Source organism: Canis lupus, chromosome 2 (assembly GCF_003254725.2).
Source record: "Canis lupus dingo isolate Sandy chromosome 2, ASM325472v2, whole genome shotgun sequence".
In the NCBI taxonomy this organism is placed as follows: Eukaryota; Metazoa; Chordata; class Mammalia; order Carnivora; family Canidae; genus Canis; species Canis lupus.
In genome coordinates, this window is record NC_064244.1 from 14,009,175 (window position 1) to 14,029,456 (window position 20,282).

General features: G+C 36.2%; 1 protein-coding gene and 1 long non-coding RNA gene across 18 annotated transcripts in view; one reads left to right on the top strand and one right to left on the bottom strand.

Moving 5' to 3' along the window:
* The window catches only part of LOC112670375 (uncharacterized), a 77,177-nt gene extending 57,286 nt beyond the window's left edge, over positions 1-19,891 (bottom strand). For 3 of the 4 annotated variants that reach the window (XR_007405412.1, XR_003142925.3, XR_003142924.3), the window contains exons 1-5: positions 16,084-19,891; positions 15,481-15,609; positions 7,900-8,185; positions 7,368-7,509; positions 6,736-6,850 (exon numbers count right to left, since the gene is read on the bottom strand). This is a non-coding gene — a long non-coding RNA (uncharacterized LOC112670375). The remainder of the gene's footprint in view (positions 1-6,735; positions 6,851-7,367; positions 7,510-7,899; positions 8,186-15,480; positions 15,610-16,083) is intronic. The other variant, XR_004813453.2, reaches the window with a different exon arrangement.
* ZNF438 (zinc finger protein 438) overlaps positions 1-20,282 on the top strand; it is a 402,160-nt gene that overhangs the window by 348,841 nt on the left and 33,037 nt on the right. The window lies entirely within an intron of this gene.

A 20,282-nucleotide genomic window follows, 5' to 3' on the forward strand; every position in this document is an offset into this window, starting at 1 on the left:
CTGACAAGTTAAAGACCTGGCAAAGAAAAGAGATCATATAAATACTTGTGATTTAAGTTATGTTATACTGTAACAGTTACAAGGAAGGCATCTCCCTTTTTATTAGTATTTTACTGCTAATGTACAAGTAATAAGAAAAACATTATAACTCTATAAAGGCCATTGTTTACAGCAAAGCTTGAGACAAATTTAAATTAGGAGAATCAAGAGTCATTTAGAGAAAATTGCAACGACCTGTCTTTTGCAATCCTCTTCTGGGGCATTCTCACCAACATCTGTTCTCATCAGCTGGTATACACACAGGAGGGAGGCAGGGATCATTGCTAATTTTTCCCTGAGAACACTGAAGCTTTAACCCATTTGAATCAAGTTTCCATTTGCTATCAATATAGGCTCAACCTTAGGATTAGCTCTTTACTTAACAGCATTAACTATATTATATTATTTTCTACACACACTTATCTCATTGTGCATTTTAATTTCTGAAAATCATCATTTTTCATATGTGCTCATTCCACTATGCATTTTAATTTCTGAAAAATGTCATTTGCAATGGGAACTTTAAGAAAAGAATGGGGACATTTTTGAGGTTGGAGCATTTGTAATTAAGAGCAGAACCCAATGCCTGTCTTGAAACTTTAGCTTCACTATTTACCAGCTGTATGAGCTTTGATAAATTACTTAACTTCTCTGTGCCTAGTCCCTCATTTATAAAATGGTGATCATAAAATATCTATCCCAAGACTGTGATGAGAAATAAATTAGAACACATTTAAAATGTTTAGAACACTATTTAGGGGCACCTATGTGGATCAGTCATTTAAGCATCTGACTCTTGATTTTTTTCTGAGGTCATGATCTCAGCAGAGTCCTGGGTTGAGCCCCCACTCAACCCCCCGCCCCCTAGTAAGACTCTGTGGTCAGTGGGGAGTCCGCTTGGATTTTCTCTCTGCCCTTCTCATTGTTCATGTTCTCTCTGTCTCTCTCTCTCTCTCTCTCAAATAAATAAGTAAATATTTTAAAAATGTTTAGAACACTATTTGGAACATAGTAAGCTCAAAGTAAATGTTGGCTGTCATCACCATGGTTATACCAATAAAATAGCTCTCTAACTACCACCTGAAAATTAAGATGTTATTATTCAATTATGGTGGTTGTTTTTGTTGATTTTGTTTGTTGTTAGGGCTTTTTTTTTTTTTTTTTTTTTTTGGAGGAGGAGGAGGAGGAGTCAGGACCATGTCACATGGCTAGCAAGTGGAAGTTTCTTAAAGAGTTGGTTTAGGTCCGGAGTCAGTAGTCTATGGCTTATAGGCCAAATTGGGCCAGTTTTTGTATGGGTTGCAAACTTAGGATAATTTTTACATTTCTAAATTATTGAAAAAAATCAAAGGAATATAATGCTTTGTGACACATGAAAATTATATAAAGTTCAAGTTTCAGTATCCATAAATTAAAAAAAGTTTTATTGGTACATAGCCACATTTATTCATTTATATTGTCTATGGCTGCTTTCAAAAGCAGGAAGGATTAGTTGTAACAGAGCCCATAGGGCCCACAAGACTGAAAATATTAACTATATAGCCTTTAGAGAAAAAATTTTCTAATGGCTGGCTTGTGGGGTTGTTAATTGATTTGATGAATGAACTCCTACCTTTTATACTGTCCTACTTTGACAAAAAATGTAAGCTTGCATAAGAAAGCATATGACTTTAATTAGTTATCCTTGTGGCCAGAGAAGTTATGTTTTGTTTTGTTTTGTTTTGATTCAGAAAAAGTGTAACCTTCCACTTCAGTTAAAATTCTGCTGAAAGTGGAAAGTTCGTGAGTAGACCTAATTCAACTATAGTAGATTACATAAATTTGGACATGCCAAAAAACATACATATTCAGTAAAGAGTATTAAGATTTGGATTTCTCTCAAGAATTGTCACAGTGGAAGTCTGGCTGTGTGTGTGTGTGTGTGTGTGTGTGTGTGTGTGTGTGTGTCTATGTTTAAGGACATTCTCCATCTCATAATTCTTTCTGAAAGATTCTTGAAATAAAATGAATTCCAAGAGAATCTGCTAATAAGGCAAAGTTTTCAGTGATAACATACGTTAAGACTATAGTATTATATAATCCCATTTCAGAAGTTACTTGTGGTTATTTTTTCAAGGCTTTGGCTTTGTGACTCAGAGCCTAATATTTCTAAGATAGCCAAATTCTGGAGGCTTCTGGCAATTGTGCTTAGAGAATATATGCTTTGATTTTCTCAGACTGGTGGTTTAGGCAAATATCTTTTTCTTCTTTCCTTATACTATTTTTAACTATGATATGGATCTTTTTTTTATTGGTTACATAATCTTTGTTTAGGATCTGTGTTGCCCTTGAATATCTGTAAATCTTACAACTCCTCTTATTTAGGTTTACATCTTTCGAAGTCTGTTCATCAAATACTTATGGAAGACTTCTCCCCCTCCAATGTCCTGGGTCTAATGGGAACAAGACAAACCTGGACCCTGCCCTGAAGAGTTTTGAGATTTTCCTGAAAGATAGACATTAGTTCAATATAAGTATGATCAGTGTTGGAAATTTAAATCATCCATTGGGAAATAGACCAATTGAACTTAAACTGTGGAAGAAGAGAATATTCTTTATAGGAATTTTTTTCAGTTTTATGTTGATTTTGAAAATCCATCCTTAACTAAATGTCTACTACTAAGCTGAAATCATTTTGAGCTGAACAAAAGTATTAAAACAAGAATTTTAAGAAATTACATCTGATGTTGCTCTTATTGATGTAGGCACAATCTACTAACTTCTGTTCATTGTAAATATTAGATGGTTGATTGGTGAGCCTTGTGCATTTGATCTTGACAAAAAATTATTTATTGATAATAATGGTGACTGTGAATTTAGAATGAGGAAAATACATAAAGACTATCATTTTTTAAAAGATTTTATTTGTTTATTCATGAGAGACACACAGAGAGAGAGAGAGACAGAGAGAGAGAGAGGCAGAGACACAGACAGAGGGAGAAGCAGGCTCCATGCAAGGAGCCTGACATGGGACTCGATCCCTAGTCTCCAAGATCACGCCCTGGGCTGCAGGCAGTGCTAAACTGCTGAGCCACCCAGGCTGCCAGAAAGACTATCATTTAGTTTGTTAATTTACTACTTGAAAATCAAAATATCAGGGTACCTGGTGGCTCCATCAAATGGGTGTCCACTCTCTTGGGTCATGATCTCAGAGTCCTGTATCACAGGATTGAGCCCCATTGACTCCACTCAGCATGGAGTCTACTTGAAATTCTCTCTCCCTCTCTGTCTGCCCCTCCTGTGTGCCCACATGCACACATATTCTCTCTCTCTCTCTAAAATAAATAAATCTTTAAAAAAAAAAAATCAAAATGTCCATTTGTCTTTCTTAAACAGATACGTGTTTTTAAAGTGGAACCTAGGGTGTCTTCCTCTCTTTTAGGATAGTTGCTTATTGTTTTTAGTATTAAAAAAGATGGTAATGTGGTTTTCTGTGCACTGTATATGTGCATGCATAAACACAGGCACACACGCACACAATGTACAAAGAAGAAAGGAAAGTTCTACAAACCCAAAGTCCCAGAGGCAATGACTGTTGACAATTTGATGTTTCTGTAGCAACACACCTTTTCTTTTTAAGACAAGTGGGATCAGAGTATACCCACTGTTCGACAATTTGCTTCACTTAAGATTATTTCATGGACATTTTTCCCTGCTAGTGTTTATTAAGAACCACCTGTCTCTCTAGATCTGTTCATGCTTTTCATTGTTCTTATTGTTGATAATGTTGTCTTAAGTAGTATAACCATAAGGTGAAATATGCATAAGATTTACCAACGAGCACACAATGGCAAATCATTCTCTCTCCCAAGTGTTCATCTCTCAGTTCTCTTCTTTCCAGAGGTAGCTTCCCATAGCAGTTCCTTTGAAATCATCCTTTTATTTCTATATGCCTTTACTTGGTTAGACTAAAATTATCTCCCTACCCAGTCACTTATAGAGAACTGAATGCTGAGTGTGAATGTACTGCAGTCACCAATTGTTTTTGTAATATCAGTTTTTTGAGAACATATACCAAAATGAGAAAAGATTTCTCATTAGTAGGGCTTCATTTTTTGGATTTCATGCAGTGTGATTATTAGAGAATATAATCTGTAGGTGTACAATGCTTACCAGTATTTTAGATCCTTCAACTATAACTGAATATCCCCAGAAGGCACTGCATGGAGGTGGGAGAATTATGGATGGGAGACTATTGCCTCCCACCCACCCTCACCCCTGTCTGTCTGTCTTACTGTCTGCGTTGTGAATACAGACCCAAGTCTTGGGAAGCCCAAGCATAAATAGCCTTACTGCTTTAATCTCAAAGCTAATTGAGGGGTTTACAGCTGAACTGTAAGATACCTGTGGCTGTTTTAATCTAAAACCACTCAGGTTACCTCGATTCTCTCAACTCAACTTTGATAGTGCCAAAGCCTAGGGAGTGGATTGAAGGAAAAGGGATAGACTCACCCCTGCCAGAGCCAACCTGGAGCTGAGAAAATGTTATTTATTGAGGCACTATCCCTATAACATTTTGTCAGCTGTTAATATTAAAGTAGTCTCATGAACAAATGTTACCTAGAAACCCCTTGCGTCTCTGATACACTCACCAGAGAATATGGTGTGATACACATTTGGGGACATAGAAATGAGCCAGATCTTGGGGTACCTAGGTGGCTCAGTCAGTTGAGCATCTGCCTTTGGCTCAGGTCATGATCCCAGGATCCTAGGATAGAGCCCCACATTGGACTCCCTGCTCAGTAGGGAGTCTACTTCTCCCTCTCCCTCTGTACCTCCCCTCTCCTGGTGCCCTTCCCCCATCTCTGGTCATGCTCTCTCTCTCTCTCTCAAATAAAAAAATAAAATAAAAATCTTTAGAAATGAGCCAGATCTAATCTTCGGAGTGGCTATGTTCACAGCCTATGGCCTGAGGAGCTCTAGACTAGGAATTTCTCTTTATAGGCAGTATTTATTTTTGTATAAATTATGTTCCTCAAGAAAATACACGAAAGTGTGTAATGCTATATAAGAAGATATTCTATAACTGGCAAACTACTAAAACATTATATAATTCCTTAATGCATCATTTCTTTTGACACAGATATGTATAATAAATAATGTATATTCTGTAAATATTCTTTAATTTTATTACTTTTTTTTCCTCACAACTACACACATATATATGGACTAAAGTCCAGCATGCTTCCAATAAAGGTTAAAGATTTGCTCACATAAAACACCCTGAATAATTGCCACTTTTGCCTAAACTCATATGGTTTATAAGATTTATTTTTTTCTTTTTTTAGAGACAGAGAGCACAAGTGGGGGATGAGAGTGGGCATGATGAGGGGGCAGAGGGAGAGTGAATTTCAAGCAGGCTACCCCCTGACTTGGGGTTCGATCTCAGAACCCTGAGATTATAACCTGAGCCAAAATCAAGAGTGAGATGCTTAACTGAGTGAGCCACTCAGGCACCCCCAAGACTTATTCTTCTTAATACTAATAAAATCATATTTACTTTTTAAAAACTATAATAAAAAACACATATAATTCATCATCCTAACCACTTTTCTGTCTTCATAGTTCCATAGTGTTAAGTATATTCACATTGTTGTATAACCAACATATAAAACTTTTGTCATCTTATAAAACTGAAACTCTATACCCATTAGACAACAAATCCCTCTCTGCACTTTCCCCCAGCCCTTGGCAACCACCATTCTACTTTCTGTTTATATGAATTTCACCACTTGAGATACATCCTGTAGGTAGAATCACACATTTGTCATCTCGAGACTGGCTTAATTCACTTAGAATAATGTCCTCCAGATTCATCCTGTTATAGCAAGTGTCAAAACTTCCTTCTTTTTTAAGGCTGAATACTATTCCATTATATATATATACACAATGTTTACTTATCTATTCATTCATCAATGGATGCTTGTGTTACTTCCTGGCTATTGTGAATCATGCTGCTAATGCACATGGATGTGCATAGATCTCTTCAAGATCTTGCTTTCATATCTTTTGGATATATAGCCAGAAGTGAAATTGTTGGATCATGATAATTCTGTTTTTCAGTTTTTGAGAAACCACAATACTGTTTTCTAAAGCAGTTGCACCATTTTTCATTCCCATCAGCAGTGTTCAAAGGCTCTAATTTTTCCACATCCTCATCAAAACTTGTTCTGTTCCTTTTTTGTTTTGTTTGATAGTAGTCATCCTAATGGGTGTGAGGTGACATCTTACTGGGTTTTATTTGCATTTCTTTAACAATAAGTGATACTCCACACCTTTTCATATACTTGATGACCGTTTATATATTCTCTTTGGAAAAATGTCTCTTCAAGTCCTTTGCCCAATTTTTAACCAGATTATTTGTTGAGTTTTAGGAATTCTTTATATATTTTAGATATTACCCCATTATCAGATATATGATTTATGAATATTTTCTACTGTGTTGTAGGCTGCCTTTTCATTCTGTTGATTCTTTACTTTGATGCACAGAAGTTCTTAATTTTGATGTGGTACAAATTGTCTATTTTTGCTTTTATTGCCTGTGCATTTGGTGTCATATTAATCACATTTAATCTTTTGAGCTCCACTAATTTTTCTAAAATAATAACTACAAAATATAATGAAACATTCAAATCATTATAAAACAGAGATGGCTACCTTCATGTTGCTGCCAGACAGTGCCATCATGCATGAGCTTGAAAGATTGTCTCATCAGTTCTTGTGAAAATACACGTTTGGAGTACAAGGGCAGTTTGCAATGTGGATCTATTAGCTATAAAACAATAGGTTGTGGGGAAAAAAACAAAAACAATAGGTTGTGGGAACATGGTAAATACATAAAAACAAAAGATCAGGGAACCACTCCTAATTATATCTTTTGAATTGGAATCCCTGCATGTCCACAGTAAGCCATTGTAGAAACCCTTGCAAGAGAAAACAATTCTCTGCTTCATTCTGACTTTTTTCAAATCTTTCCGATGTAGTACTTCCTCATAGTTCTGTAACACTTCTAAACAAAGACAATTAGAAAATCTTATTTTAAAACTAACTTTTAGGACGCCTGGGTGGCTCAGTGGTTGAGCTGCCTTCGGCTCAGGGCATGATCCTGGAATCCTGGGATTGATCCTGCATCGGGCTCCTTGTGGGGAGCCTGCTTCTCCCTCTACCTGTGTCTCTGCCTCTCTCTGTGTATCTCTCATGAACACATAAATAAAATCTTTAAAAATAAAAACAAAACGAACTTTCAAATTTAGAGAAACAAAATGCTATTAAACTAATTTTAGCGGCACCTGGGTGACTTAGTCTGTTAAAGCATCTGATTTCGGCTCAGGTCATGATGTCCGGGTCCTGGGATCGAGCCCTGAGGCAGGTTTGCCCTCTCCCTCGGGTCACTCTCTCTGTGTCTGTCTCTGACTCAAGTAAATAAATACTCTAAAAAAATAAAGTATTTAATTTTAGTCATCTTAAGTTTTAATAAACTATTGCAGTTGATCAGCAGCAAAATCATTTACCAAGTCATTAGTCACTGAGATTATTGAGACTATCACTGATGCACAGAACATCCTGGTCCTGTAAATGTCTTTACTAATTGCAAGAAAGCATATGAAAAACTACTTCTTAAATAGTTTTCTGTATCTTCTGAGATATTTAAAGAAACTGAAATTTAAGTGATTTTTTCCCCATTAATATGCCATTTCTCCTTTTAAAATAATGTTGCCATTGTTCCTTTTTCCTCCCACTCCTTTTTTCTTTATCTTGTGATTGCTACTTATTCATCTTTCTGCTGGTCTCACACAGATGTGGATAGTCCTTCTTCCCTACCTTTCCTTCCCATCCACCCAGATTTATCATTCTTTGTCCTTGGCCCTCATCTCTCTGCCAGCATTTGTAAGGATTAAAAGAATCCAACAGAGTCTGCATGGGTCATCATTCCAGTGTCAGGGCGCTAGAGGACACAGACAGCAAACACTTCCCACTTGCCAGGCGAGGCGGCTTCCTCTCCCATCTGGAGCCCAGGCCAGTGAGTGGTAATGAGGGGAAGACTGAGCCACCAGAAAAACTCTTGAAGTTTAGATGGAGCCTCTGGATCATGTTGTCCTCCAAATACCTAAAGCAGTTTGAGTTTCAGAAATTTAGCAGAAAAAGATGTTACTGAGATTTTCCTCCACATTTTATTTTCTATTTGGTGTAAATAATAGTAATAGGAGCCAGTCCCTAGTTCACAAAATAGGAGAAGTAGCGGACCATAGAAAACAAGTGGAGATAAACTGTCCGTGACTATTAGTTCAGTATTCTGCCCCTGTGAAGTTTTTCCTTTTTAAATAAAGCTTGTAAGAGCATTTTATACATAAAGATTCCATGTATGCTTATTAAACGTTTTAGTTAAGCTTTAGGTGAATGAAAATTCAGATTTTTCAGTGGTTACTTTGTTCAACTAGTCCTCTGGTGAATCATTTTATGATATGAGAGGATGCAGTAATCTTACTTGGGAAGTTTTATTCATTAACAAAAGGTACCACGATAAATTTAGCTTGGGTCACAGTGTTTAATTTAATAGTATTATAATAATAACTACCATAATTAGTTTCAGATTTGCCTTCCTTCCCAGAGGACAATATTTTTTTTTTTTTTTTTTTAGCTTTCTGATGCCTATTTAAAGCATGAGAATGACAGGAAAATTAATGTCATGACCTTTATAGCCTGTTTATGGTTTTCTGTGTTGTACCCTAAAGGATTTAGGGAGTAGTATACATCAAAAATAAACCACTTAGTAGGGACAAGTAAAAATTGGGTTAATTGGGTTCACCTGATCCTCAGCTGCTAGCACCTCAGTCAAGACATCATTTCATATTAGACAAAGGAGCACCATTTTTACACTATAATATTATCCTTTAAACTACATCTGTATATTCTGTGATGTCTTGCAAAGAAAAACATTTTTTAAAAGGCTAGTTTTTCAAATATGTAGGATTTTTTCTCCTGTTATTTTATCTGGTTTGTCTTTTTCAATTAGGAAATTGTCTCTTCATTTCATAGCAAGAATGTACTGACACCAACTAATGGGCGATGGTCCCCATGACATTAATACCTACTTCCTTTCGGTGATGCTAGGCAGCAGCACTTTCTTGTACAACTGACTCTTTTTTCCTTTTCCAGTCTGTCAGGGATTTTCCATAAACAATCACCTTTCTAAATCCTTGAGATGTGAAACTTGGTTTTCATTTTATTGTCAGTGTTTCTATATTTCAACAAAGAGCAATATTTTTATATGCAACTAAAGTTGGGAAAAATATCTAGGCGTGCTAGAATCTTTGAAGCTTTTGGATAGTTGACTGAAAAATCCCTGTGGCAATTTTTGCAAGTACTGGCTTAGAGTCATTTTTATACATTATTGGGTAAATCAGTATAACTTCTTTGAGTGATAATTTGGTAATATCTATAAAAATCTCAATCAACCTAATAAATCACTTACTGTGCTTTCATCCCACTTGCAAAGGTGTAAGTGTAAGAATGTACACTGCAACTTTGTGAGAGCAGAAGACTGAGAACAATCTCATGTCAGTCAGTAGGTAGATGGTTAAGAAGTTGAGGAGTCTATGCAATAAAATACTAGACAGCCTTTAAAAAAAGAATGAAGAGGGGACCACCTGGGTAGCTCAGTCAGTTGAGTGTCTGACTCCTGATTTCAGCTCAGGTCATGGTCTCCGGGTCGTGGGATTGAACCCTGTGTCCAGCTCCACACTCAGCAGAGAGGCTGCTTGTCCCTCTCCCTCTGCTCCTCCCCTTGCACTCTCTCGCTCTCTCTCTCTCTCTCTCAAATAAATGAATGAAGACATGAAGACGAACCATAAGTGCCAATAAGGAGAGCTCTTGAAAATATATTAAATGAAAAAAGAGTAGCATGTATAATCTATTCTGATTTGGGGAGGGAAGGAGGATAAAACACATTTCTATGCATGTTAGCTTAAATACATTCAATTTCTGAAGGGAGATCCACATAGGTACTGAGAGTTGTCTCTGTAGAGGGAATCAGGGTTATAGAATGAGAGAGAGGCTTGTTCGTTTTTGCTTAGCTTTTTCCATGTTGGAGATAATCATTTTATGATAATCTGAGTATCAGACAAATGCCATTGAGGGCATAGAATAACAAAAATTTAGCTGATGCTTAGAAGGTAAATCGGTGACTAGAGTGTTCCAGGGAAACAATGAAAGTTTGAATTATTTTAAAAGAGGAAGAAAAATCACCAGAATCATTTGTTAAGCAGCAGCTCACACACCCACAAGAACATAAAAAATATGGATGAAGTTAGCAGGAAATAGAGCAGTGATGTGGTTTTTTTTCTTTAATTGAAACAGTCGTTGTAAAGCTAATTGATGGGATTTTAATTTAATGCAGACACTTTAGAGGAGAAAGAAAAAGCTAAAGATGGGAGTAGGGCTGAGAGAGAAATGGACCTTATTGGCAATGTCATGATGAGGTGAGAAAGGAAGAGATATGGGAGGTAGAACTAGAGTCTGTTGAAAGCACACCAATTGGTTTATGGTAATGAAACCAAAACTCCATGGCACTTGGCAGCAGGTGAGATTTAGGAGAGGAAAAGAATGTGAGGAATCCAAAATGATATTGAAATTATACCAATTTTCTGTAAACCTGCTTCCTTTAAAGTTGATTGCATCACTAAATGTAGACAGGAGAAGAGCAGGAATGGTGGAGATGTGATTATTTCAAAGCAATAAATTAAATCTAAACTGATTGAAACATCGCCAGCCAGAATGGTCCAAGGAAGTGAAATAATAATGAACAGTTTCACATATGTATCTCTATCATGAATGTGTAAATGACAGCATCTTTATTTTAGGCATTTATTTTACTGTTGAGTGTCATTTATTACCAAATGGTGCAATTCTTCTTTGCACTGCTTTTATCTTCATCCTAGTAGTAACCTCACTGGCTTGAACAACTCCATTCTTTTAGCATTGAGAATCCAGGCGGGAAATTCCAAGGATGCTCTGGTTGATGTAGAAACACCCAAATATTTTTCTTACATCTGTATGCTTAACATTTGAATAAATAAGAAATGGAAAGATCCCTGTTTGTGAAAACTTACCAAAACTTGAGTCTTTTTAAATGTGACTAAAAAGGTCTTTTCACAGAAAAGCTGCAGTATTCAAGTATTGCACTTACAGGTAATGCTGGGAGGCATTGTTTCCTAGGACTTTTTATCAGTAGGTGATGACACTTAAAGCAACATTGATCTATCTGAAAAGCCCCAAGCCTGGCACTAGAGAAATTGAAAGTAGGACCTTTTTTTTTCTTTTTACAGTTACGTAAGATAGTTTTTAAGTCATTTTAGGAGTGTTTCAGTCCTTTTAAAAACACAGCCAGGCGATCTGTCGTGATCAAAGGAAATTTACTACTGAAAAAATTACCTTAGTCAATTAGCTGTCACTTTAGGTTATGGAAAAGTGTAATTATGGCAAAATTAAAAAGACATTGCTTCAGATTTTTAAAATCACTATTAATTACAAAAAATTACTTGTAGTTTTAGGAACTTACTATGGCAAACTAAAAGATTTAAATGATATGAAAAGCACTAGGTGGAACTGTGCATGTATTATTAAACAATTTTTAGCACTATTGTTTTTGTAAGAGTAGTGACATTTAGTCATTCAATAAACATTTACTAACCCTTACTATAGACCTAGACCTCTAGGTTCTAGAAATACAGAGATAAAAATGACATTGGCCCTGCTACCAAGGAACTCACAACGTTAAGTGGGAAACAGAGAAATTTAAACAAATGCTGCATGCTAAGAGAGAGAGCCAAAGTGTGTTGGAAGATAATGGACAGATCAATAAAAATGCCTCAGATGGGCCAGATGGACATTGCCGATGAAAGTAAATAGGAATTATGTAGCCAAACAAGGGAAAGAAGGCCTTTCCATGAAGAACTGTGGAAGCATATGAGTGGACCTGTTTGGTTACCTTGGAGATATAGCTCTTAATAATGTAGCATGGATGACCCCACAGGCCACTGTGTGGAAGGCCCCATGTGCTGTGCAAAAGAGGTCCAACTTTGTCTTGTGGACAACAGGGAACCACTGAAGGGAACCTAGGGAAAGCATGATTAGATTTGCATTAAAAAGACCATTCATGGGAGCGCCTGGCTGACTCAGTTGGTGGAGCATGGGATCCTTGATCTCAGGATTGTAAACCATTCATTGGCCACTGGGTAAAAATGATAATTGGAACTCAGTTGAACATTGGAAAATAAATTTTTCCAGAAAGAGAAAAATAAAAGAAAACCTAGGAAGAGGGGGAAGGAAAAGTATAAATGACCAGGGAGAATGGACATCTGAATAATAAGAGTTCAAGGGGGAAAAAGCAGAGAAAAGTAAATTAGGAAATTTCAAGAAAATAACTGAATAAGCCAGGATCTGAATGTAAGAGATTCCAGGTTAAAAAGGCCCACCAAGCACTTGGCGAATGGATGAAAATATGCTGAGATGCTAAGTTGTGAAATTTCTAAACATTGTTTCCATAGAGAAAAATAAAAACAGACTGCATACAAAGGACCACAGATACTTTTGGATTTGTTAACACCAACATTGGAAACCAAAAGACCATGGAATGCCTTTAAATTTCAACTTGGAATTCTATACTCACAAAAATTATTAAGCAAAATTTTTTTGATGGGAAGAGAGAAATAGAGATAACTTTTCATCCTCCACAGTGGATCATCAGTAGATACTGCCTGAAACTGAACAATAAAGAAGTAGGATCATGAGCATGTTATCCACAGATACAGAGATACAAATCCAGAAGAATCAGCTCTTAGAATTGAAAGTGCTTGTCTCTGGGGATCTAATGTACAGCATGGCAACTCTAGTTAGTATTACTGTGTTGTTTCCTTGAAATTTGCTAAAAGAGAGACCTTAGTGTTCTCAGCACACAAAACACACACACACGCAAGGTAACTGTGAGATGAGGGGATATGTTAATTACCCTGATCGTGGTAACCATTTCACAAATATACATACATCAAATCATTGTATTGTACACTCGAAGATGTATGGTTTTTATCTGTCAGTTATCCCTCAACAAGTCTAAATAAAATTTAAAAAAATTTTTATTAAAAGGGAAAAATAGTTCTAGCTGTATCACAAAGAATAGATTGGAAAGATGGAAGCCAAGAGGCAGGAGAACAATTGAGGAGGCTGTTGTAGTAGCAGCAAGACCTGACCTAAGGCAGGAATGAGTTTGGAGTAGAGGAGATAATTTTGAAAAGCACTTCAGAGGAAGCAGGAGCTACATGTAGTCTGCCCGTAACCAGGTGGAGAGCCATAGTAAGCAGAGAACATTTCGCCCTGGAACCTGGGAACTAGAAATATAAATGTCGAGTTGTAATTAGAGCCACAGGAGTTGGAAGAAATTGTACAGAGAACCTGAGGAGGGAAAAGAAATGGAAGTCTCAGGCTAGAACATAATTTCCTGAATAGATTTTGATTGAGACAAAAAAGTGGCCTCCCAGACATCTGCCTAGTTCAGTGGCATGTAGAGCACCTGTTAAGGAACCTGAGTATCTATATGTACGTGTGCTTTATGAGGGTAAATGATTAGATCTTATGGTTGGAAATACCATTGTTTTTGTTTTTAAGTATGTTCTACTATATTCCCTTTTTCTACTCCTGGAAATGCCAAAGGTAGTTATAACCATTTCTTTATGTGTGGAAGAACTCTGGAGAACTTTATTAACAAATAAAACACACTAGTTTTTTTAATAGCTTTTTTTACAATATTTTTACATTTTACATTTTTTATAATATTTTTACATTTTATACTTTACCATATATACTTTCAACACATTAACATCTAGCCTAATGCTTTCTTCAGCCAAATGGTTTACATATTCTCTCTCCCTTCCTAATTTGGGGAAACTGAAACAGAAAAGAAGATAAAATGACTTCTCCAAGACCACACAGTAAGAAGTTTTAGTGGAAAACATACATGTTCTCACTCAATTTGCTGATCCTTTTACAACTTTTAGCTCATTGCATTGCATTTAATTCATTGAGATTGGGCTAGAACATGGCCCTGAAAATTAAAGGCCAGTCTCATCTTCTAAGATTTTCTGGTTTGGAGAACAGTAGAGAGCATCTGGTGAAACCACATTAATAACAAATCTAAAAAGTGAGGGGAAATAAGGACTATGTAATTCCAAAGTTTCCCCAACTCTAACTAGAAAAGAAGTTGCCTTTAAGGGTCTGAAAAATTAGTCCTGACTCTATAAAGCACTTTACTCTGTCAGTGGCTGACATTCAGAAATACTTGAATTTAAAGAGAGACTTTCTTACTGAACTCATTAGCAGTATGCAGCCATTTAGGGAAGGAAGGAGATTGTCAAATATTAATACATTATATTAATGAAACATGAAGAATTTTCTAAGTGGTTCAAAATGTATAGATTCTCTTTCAGCTTTTCTAATCCTTTAGTACCAACTTGAGAATTTTATTATTTGTTTCTTAAATATGACAGAGATAGGAATAAGCATTTATTACAATTGAGTGAATGATGAATACTCCTATTAGTCCAAATTTATGTACTATAAGCTTATATTATTTTAACAAAATTGAACCTTAAGGTATTTGGGTCCTGTCATTTATATAGAGATCCCAAAAAACATGAATTCAATCATTGCTTAGAAGAGGTGGTTTTTTAAAACAATGAAATATAGTACAACCACTTTGGAAAATAAGCAATTAATTGCTTATAAAGGTAAACGAACATTTAATAGACCACCCTCGGCTAAATTCCACTCGTAGGCTTTCACCCAAGAGATGTAAACACATTTAGGTCTGCAAAGACTTGAACACAAATATTTGTAGCAGTGCTATTCAGGATAGCTCAAAACTGGCAACAAGACAAATGCCCATTCGTGGGTGCATGGATAAGCAAATCATATTACACTCAACAAGAGAGAGGAATGATTTGATGCATGCAATAAGAGAATTCATACTGTTTGATATGAAGTGATATAAAATCATAGAACAAGCAAAGCTAATTTATAGTGACACAGAAAGCATCAGTGATTGGTCCTGTGATGAGGGGTGGGGATAAAGAGCACAAGGGAACTTTTTTCAGGTGATGAGGGAACTTTTTGAAGTGATATTCACAGTTTCTTTTTTTGTTTTGTTTCCTTTTTTTTCCCCCTTTATAAGAGACACAGAGAGCAGAGATATAGGCAGAGGGAGAAGCAGGCTCCCCATGGGGAGCCCAACCTGAGCCAAAGACAGATGCTCAACCACTGAGCCACCCAGGTGCCCCCACATTTTATTTTTTCTTAAAATATATCTGGGATTTGTTTCAGATATAATAAGGTGAAAGACACAGGGAAAATTACCTTTAGAAGAAGAATTTATCACTTCCTAAGAGGAAAGGGCATGCCATGCATCCAGGGCCACATTGGGAAGTTCCAGGGTTGGTCAGGAAGCACACAGAAGGAGCTACCTAGAGCCTTTATTGTGTTTTTCTGGGAAAGGCAACACAGGGCAAGATAAACAGTTTGGGATTGGCTTGGTTGAAAGATTTCAGCAGTTCAAGGCTTTGGGTGGGCCTAGTTATCCAATACCTGGCCCTGAGGTGATTTAGGCCAGTGAAAATATTAGCAAGTTGTGTGACAGTCAGATAATGGAGGTGGTTGGGGATATGGACTCTGGATTGGTTTGTTTGCATATGAAATGAAGTTCACAGGGGAGCTGTTTGTCATCTCCAGGATTAGCTAGCTAGCCAAGAAGGGCACTCTGTCCTGTCAGCCAGGGCCCTAGTCTGAAAAAAGAATGTAATTACTACACTGGGGTATATGTTTGTTGAATGTAATTTATATCTCAATAAAGTTGTTTGGAAAAGTTAAAAAAAAATGGTGAAATATAATGGACACATGAAATTACTTAAAGCAAGCTAGGAAAATTCCTTCTCAAGTACATTAAATGTTTTCAAACAATACCTGAGTATATATAAAGGACAAGAACAACGCGAAGTACTTCGCAAGTGTAAGTTCATTCAAGCACTTCTTTTTTTCCTCTTCTGTGTCATGACCGGTTTCATTTCCTCAACACATAAAAGAAAGGTGGCTTTTTCAGTTATAGGTTGTCTGGGGTTATTCAACCTTTCTTAGTCCTTTGCTGCCATGTTCCTAAGGTATAGTGTATGCATTCTTAGGGCTGAAAACCAAAGCTTCAGTCAGCTTCTCCCTCAACTTTTTCAGAATTTAATATGTCCTTTAGCACTCCATGGTGTAGGTTCCAGAGTTAAATATCAGTAGTCATGAGGAAGTCCTAGCTTGTATCCATTTGGAATGTGCCCCCTATTACTTGTCTCCCTCACTGGTCTTAGGATGCCCACTGGAGCTACATAGGATCCCCTCCAAATCCTTCTTCTAAGTAACTGCTCTTCAGTTATTTGAAGATGACTATCATTCCCTCTCTGAATTTTTTTATTGCCCAGGTTTGCTCCTTTCCCAGCTTCACTAAGTCATTTTTCCCCATTACTTTATTCCCATTCTTTGTTTCCCTGATTGTACTTTGACTCCAGAATCCAGCACAAAAACGTTCTGTGCGTATTTCCATTGACTTGGTCCACACTTGTTTGTCTGTTCATGTGTGCATTAGAGAAAAAAGGAATGAAGTTGGAGAGGGAGGGAGAATCTGCATGTGGGAAAACAGAGCATATGTATGAATTTAGGAATCAGACAGTCCTGGAGAAATTAAATCTGGCTCATCCTAGTGACTTTGCACATGTAGTTTCATTTCTTTGAGCCTCAGTTTCTTGACTTGAAGGATGACAACTGCTGATCCTCAGGTGAGGATAAGAGGTATGTGTGAATTACCTGACAGGTCCAACACGTAGTAAGCACTCAGTGTGGGAGACTTCATGTCGGTAAAGCTCTCATCTGTGGATTTACCAATTCCATTAAACCTAAAGCTTGTGCGAGAGTCAGTGTACAATACTTGAAAATTAAAAGTCACAGTAGGATCAAAATGTGGGGAAGGCCTGTGGGATGAGCAGCTGCCCAGTCACATTATCTTAAGATACAAAGAGCCCGTTATAAGTTACCAATAGTAAGACACCCAAGACTTTATCACCTTTTTAAATTTTTTCGTATTTCAGGTTCTCCTGGCCAAATTTATTATACTATGGTATTTGTCTCAGTGACAGTGTATCAGACAGGTGATATATGACATGTTTATTCTCTATAAAATGATTCCCTAAAATAATAATCTAGATAAACATCCACACTGTAGCTCTGGTTGGTGCCCATATACACACAATAGAGCATGCACTTAAACACAAACTCACATCATGGGTTAATGTTAATAAGCTCATTGAGCATGGAGCCAGTGATTTTTATATATTCTGTAAGATTCTGTATCTAAATTTATTTTGAAGGCAAAGTGGCATAACAAAGACATCGCAACATCTCCCTGAGCTTTCCTCAACTAGGAGTAAATGGGAGATTTCCATTTCCAGAACCATTGAGCTATAACTTCTCAAGTGACCAATTCACCTAATTCATATTTTTAATCAACTCTTTAAATATGACATATTAAATAAAATTAAAAGTACTCATATGAGTGATTTATAAAGCATATTGTAATAAATCTTGCCATAATTGATGGCATTCACTGTTTGCATCCCTTAACTTTTTTCCTTTCAGGTAGATTTTTCTACTTAATAGAAGTCAAGCAAGAAAAGTTAGGTTATAATGATCAGAGATTGTGTATACTATGAAGGACACACTGACTGCTAATGTTGTATCATGGTGCCTTGACCTTGCTTGTGTGATATTTGAAAAATAATGTTAGATCTTATGTGACTTTTTAATGCCACTTTTCCTCTAGCACATTTATATAATGCACTTTTATTTCCAGGCCAATCAGAAGATGCAATATTGTGATTATTCATAAGTTTTCTTTAATAAGCATTAGGTGCATTTATTACATAATTTATTCATTTTTCATAATACAGTAGAGTTAAATACAGCAGTGCTTTATGTGGTAGAAGAAGACATTAGACTCCATTTGAGCAAATTTTCTACTTTAAACACCAAAATATTGAGGGTACAGGTGAAATTATTTTAATGGCACTCCTTATCTCATATAGCATTCCAGAGCAGTAATATAAAGACTTATCTTTTTTTTTTTTTTCTGATGGCAAAGATGGTATTTGTTCATTAAGGAAACTTAGTCATGTATCTATCCATAAGAAAGTAAACAGTAATTTAATTTTCTCTCTCTCTCCCTGTCTGTCATGAATAAATAAATAAAATCTTTAAAAATAATAAATAAATCTTTAAAAAAGAGAAGAAATAGTCCCTTTTAATATTTGGTAGTTTTTCTCATGCATATAGGGGAGAGGGTATTGAACCTACTACCTCTCTGTAACCAGCCCCTTTCATACATGTATGATAAGCTTTTTTTATATTTTAAATATTTTAAGAAACATTATTTGTAATAGCTTTATTATAAAAATATGTCCTAATTTACTTAGGGGTTTTACATTTTGTGTGTATTTTAAATGGCACCCTGAAAAATTTTAAAAAGGTAATAAAGATGAAGATCATGAAGATGGATGGCTTTGCACATTATTATGATAACCTTCTGAAGTGGAAGAAAGGTCTGAATCAGAAGGAATGCAGAACTTTAAGGCTCAGGATGCCTATTGTAAAAATACCCCTCAAAGAGTCTCCATGTAAATATCTCCTACTTAGTAGATTGCCTTGTTTTGTTTCTCTTGCTATGCAAAAAGCAAAATTTTGGTGTAGTCCCAATAGTTTATTTTTGCTTTTGTTTCCCTTGCCTGAGGGAAAAAATGTTGCCAAGGCTGATGTCAAAGACATTACTACCTGTTTTCTTCTAGGAGTTTTCTGATTTCACATTTAGGTCTTTAATGTATTTTGAGGAATTTTTTTTTTTTTTTGTATGGTATGGTGTTAGAAAGTGATCCAGTTTCTTTTTTGCATGTAGTGGTCCAGTTTTTCCAACATTATTTATTGAAGAAACAGTCTTTTCCCATTGTATATTCTTGCCTCCTCTGTCATGATTGATTGACCCTGTAATCATGGGTTTATTTCTGGGCTCTCTATTGATCTGTGTGTCTGTTTTTGTGCCATACTGTCTTGATTACCATAGCTTTATAGTATGGTTTGAAATCTGGAATTGTGATACCTCCAACTTTCTTCTTGTTTCTCAAGATTGCTTTGACTATTTGGGGTCTTCTGTGGTTCCATGCATATTTCAGTATTATTTTGTCTAATTCTGTGAAAAAATGCTGTTGATATTTTGATAGGGATTGCACTGAATCTGTAATTGCTTTGGTACTATGAACAGTTTAGTAATATTAATTCTTCTAGTTTCATAAGCATGGACTATCTTCTCATTTGTTGGTGTTGTCTTTTATTATCTTTCATCAGGGTTTTTTTTTTTTAAGATTTTTTATTTATTTACTAGAGACACAGAGAGAGAGAGACAGAGAGAGAGAGAGAGAGAGAGAAGCAGGCTCCATGCTGGGAGCCCAATGTGGGACTCGATCCCGGGTCTCCAGGATTACACCCTGGGCTGAAGGCAGCACTAAACTGCCAAGCCACCAGGGCTGCCCTCATCAGTGTTTTGTAGCCTTCACAATATAGATCTTTCAACTCCTTGGTTAAATTAATTCCTAGGTATTTGGTTCTTTTTAATGCAATTGTAAATGGAGTATTTTCTTAATTCCTTTTTCTGGTATTTCATTATTAGTATACAGACATGCAACAGATTTCTGTACATTAATTTTGTATCCTGTGACTTTACTGAATTTATCAGTTTTAATAGTGGAATCTTTTTTTGGGGGGGTGGAGTCTTCAGAGTTTTCTATATATAGTATCATGTCATCTGCAAATAGTAAAGTTTTACTTCTTCCTTACCAATTTGGATGCCTGCTATTTCTTTTTCTTATCTAATAGCTGCAGCTAGGACTTCCAGTACTATGTTGAATAAAAGTGGTGAAAGTGGACATCCTTGTCTTGCTGCTGATCTTAGGGAAAAGCTCTCAGTCTCTCCCCATTGTGTATGATGTTAGTTGTAGGTTTTTCATATATGCCCTTTATTATGTTGAGGTAATGTTCCATCTTATCCACTTTGTGGAGGGTTTTTATCATGAATGTTTGTA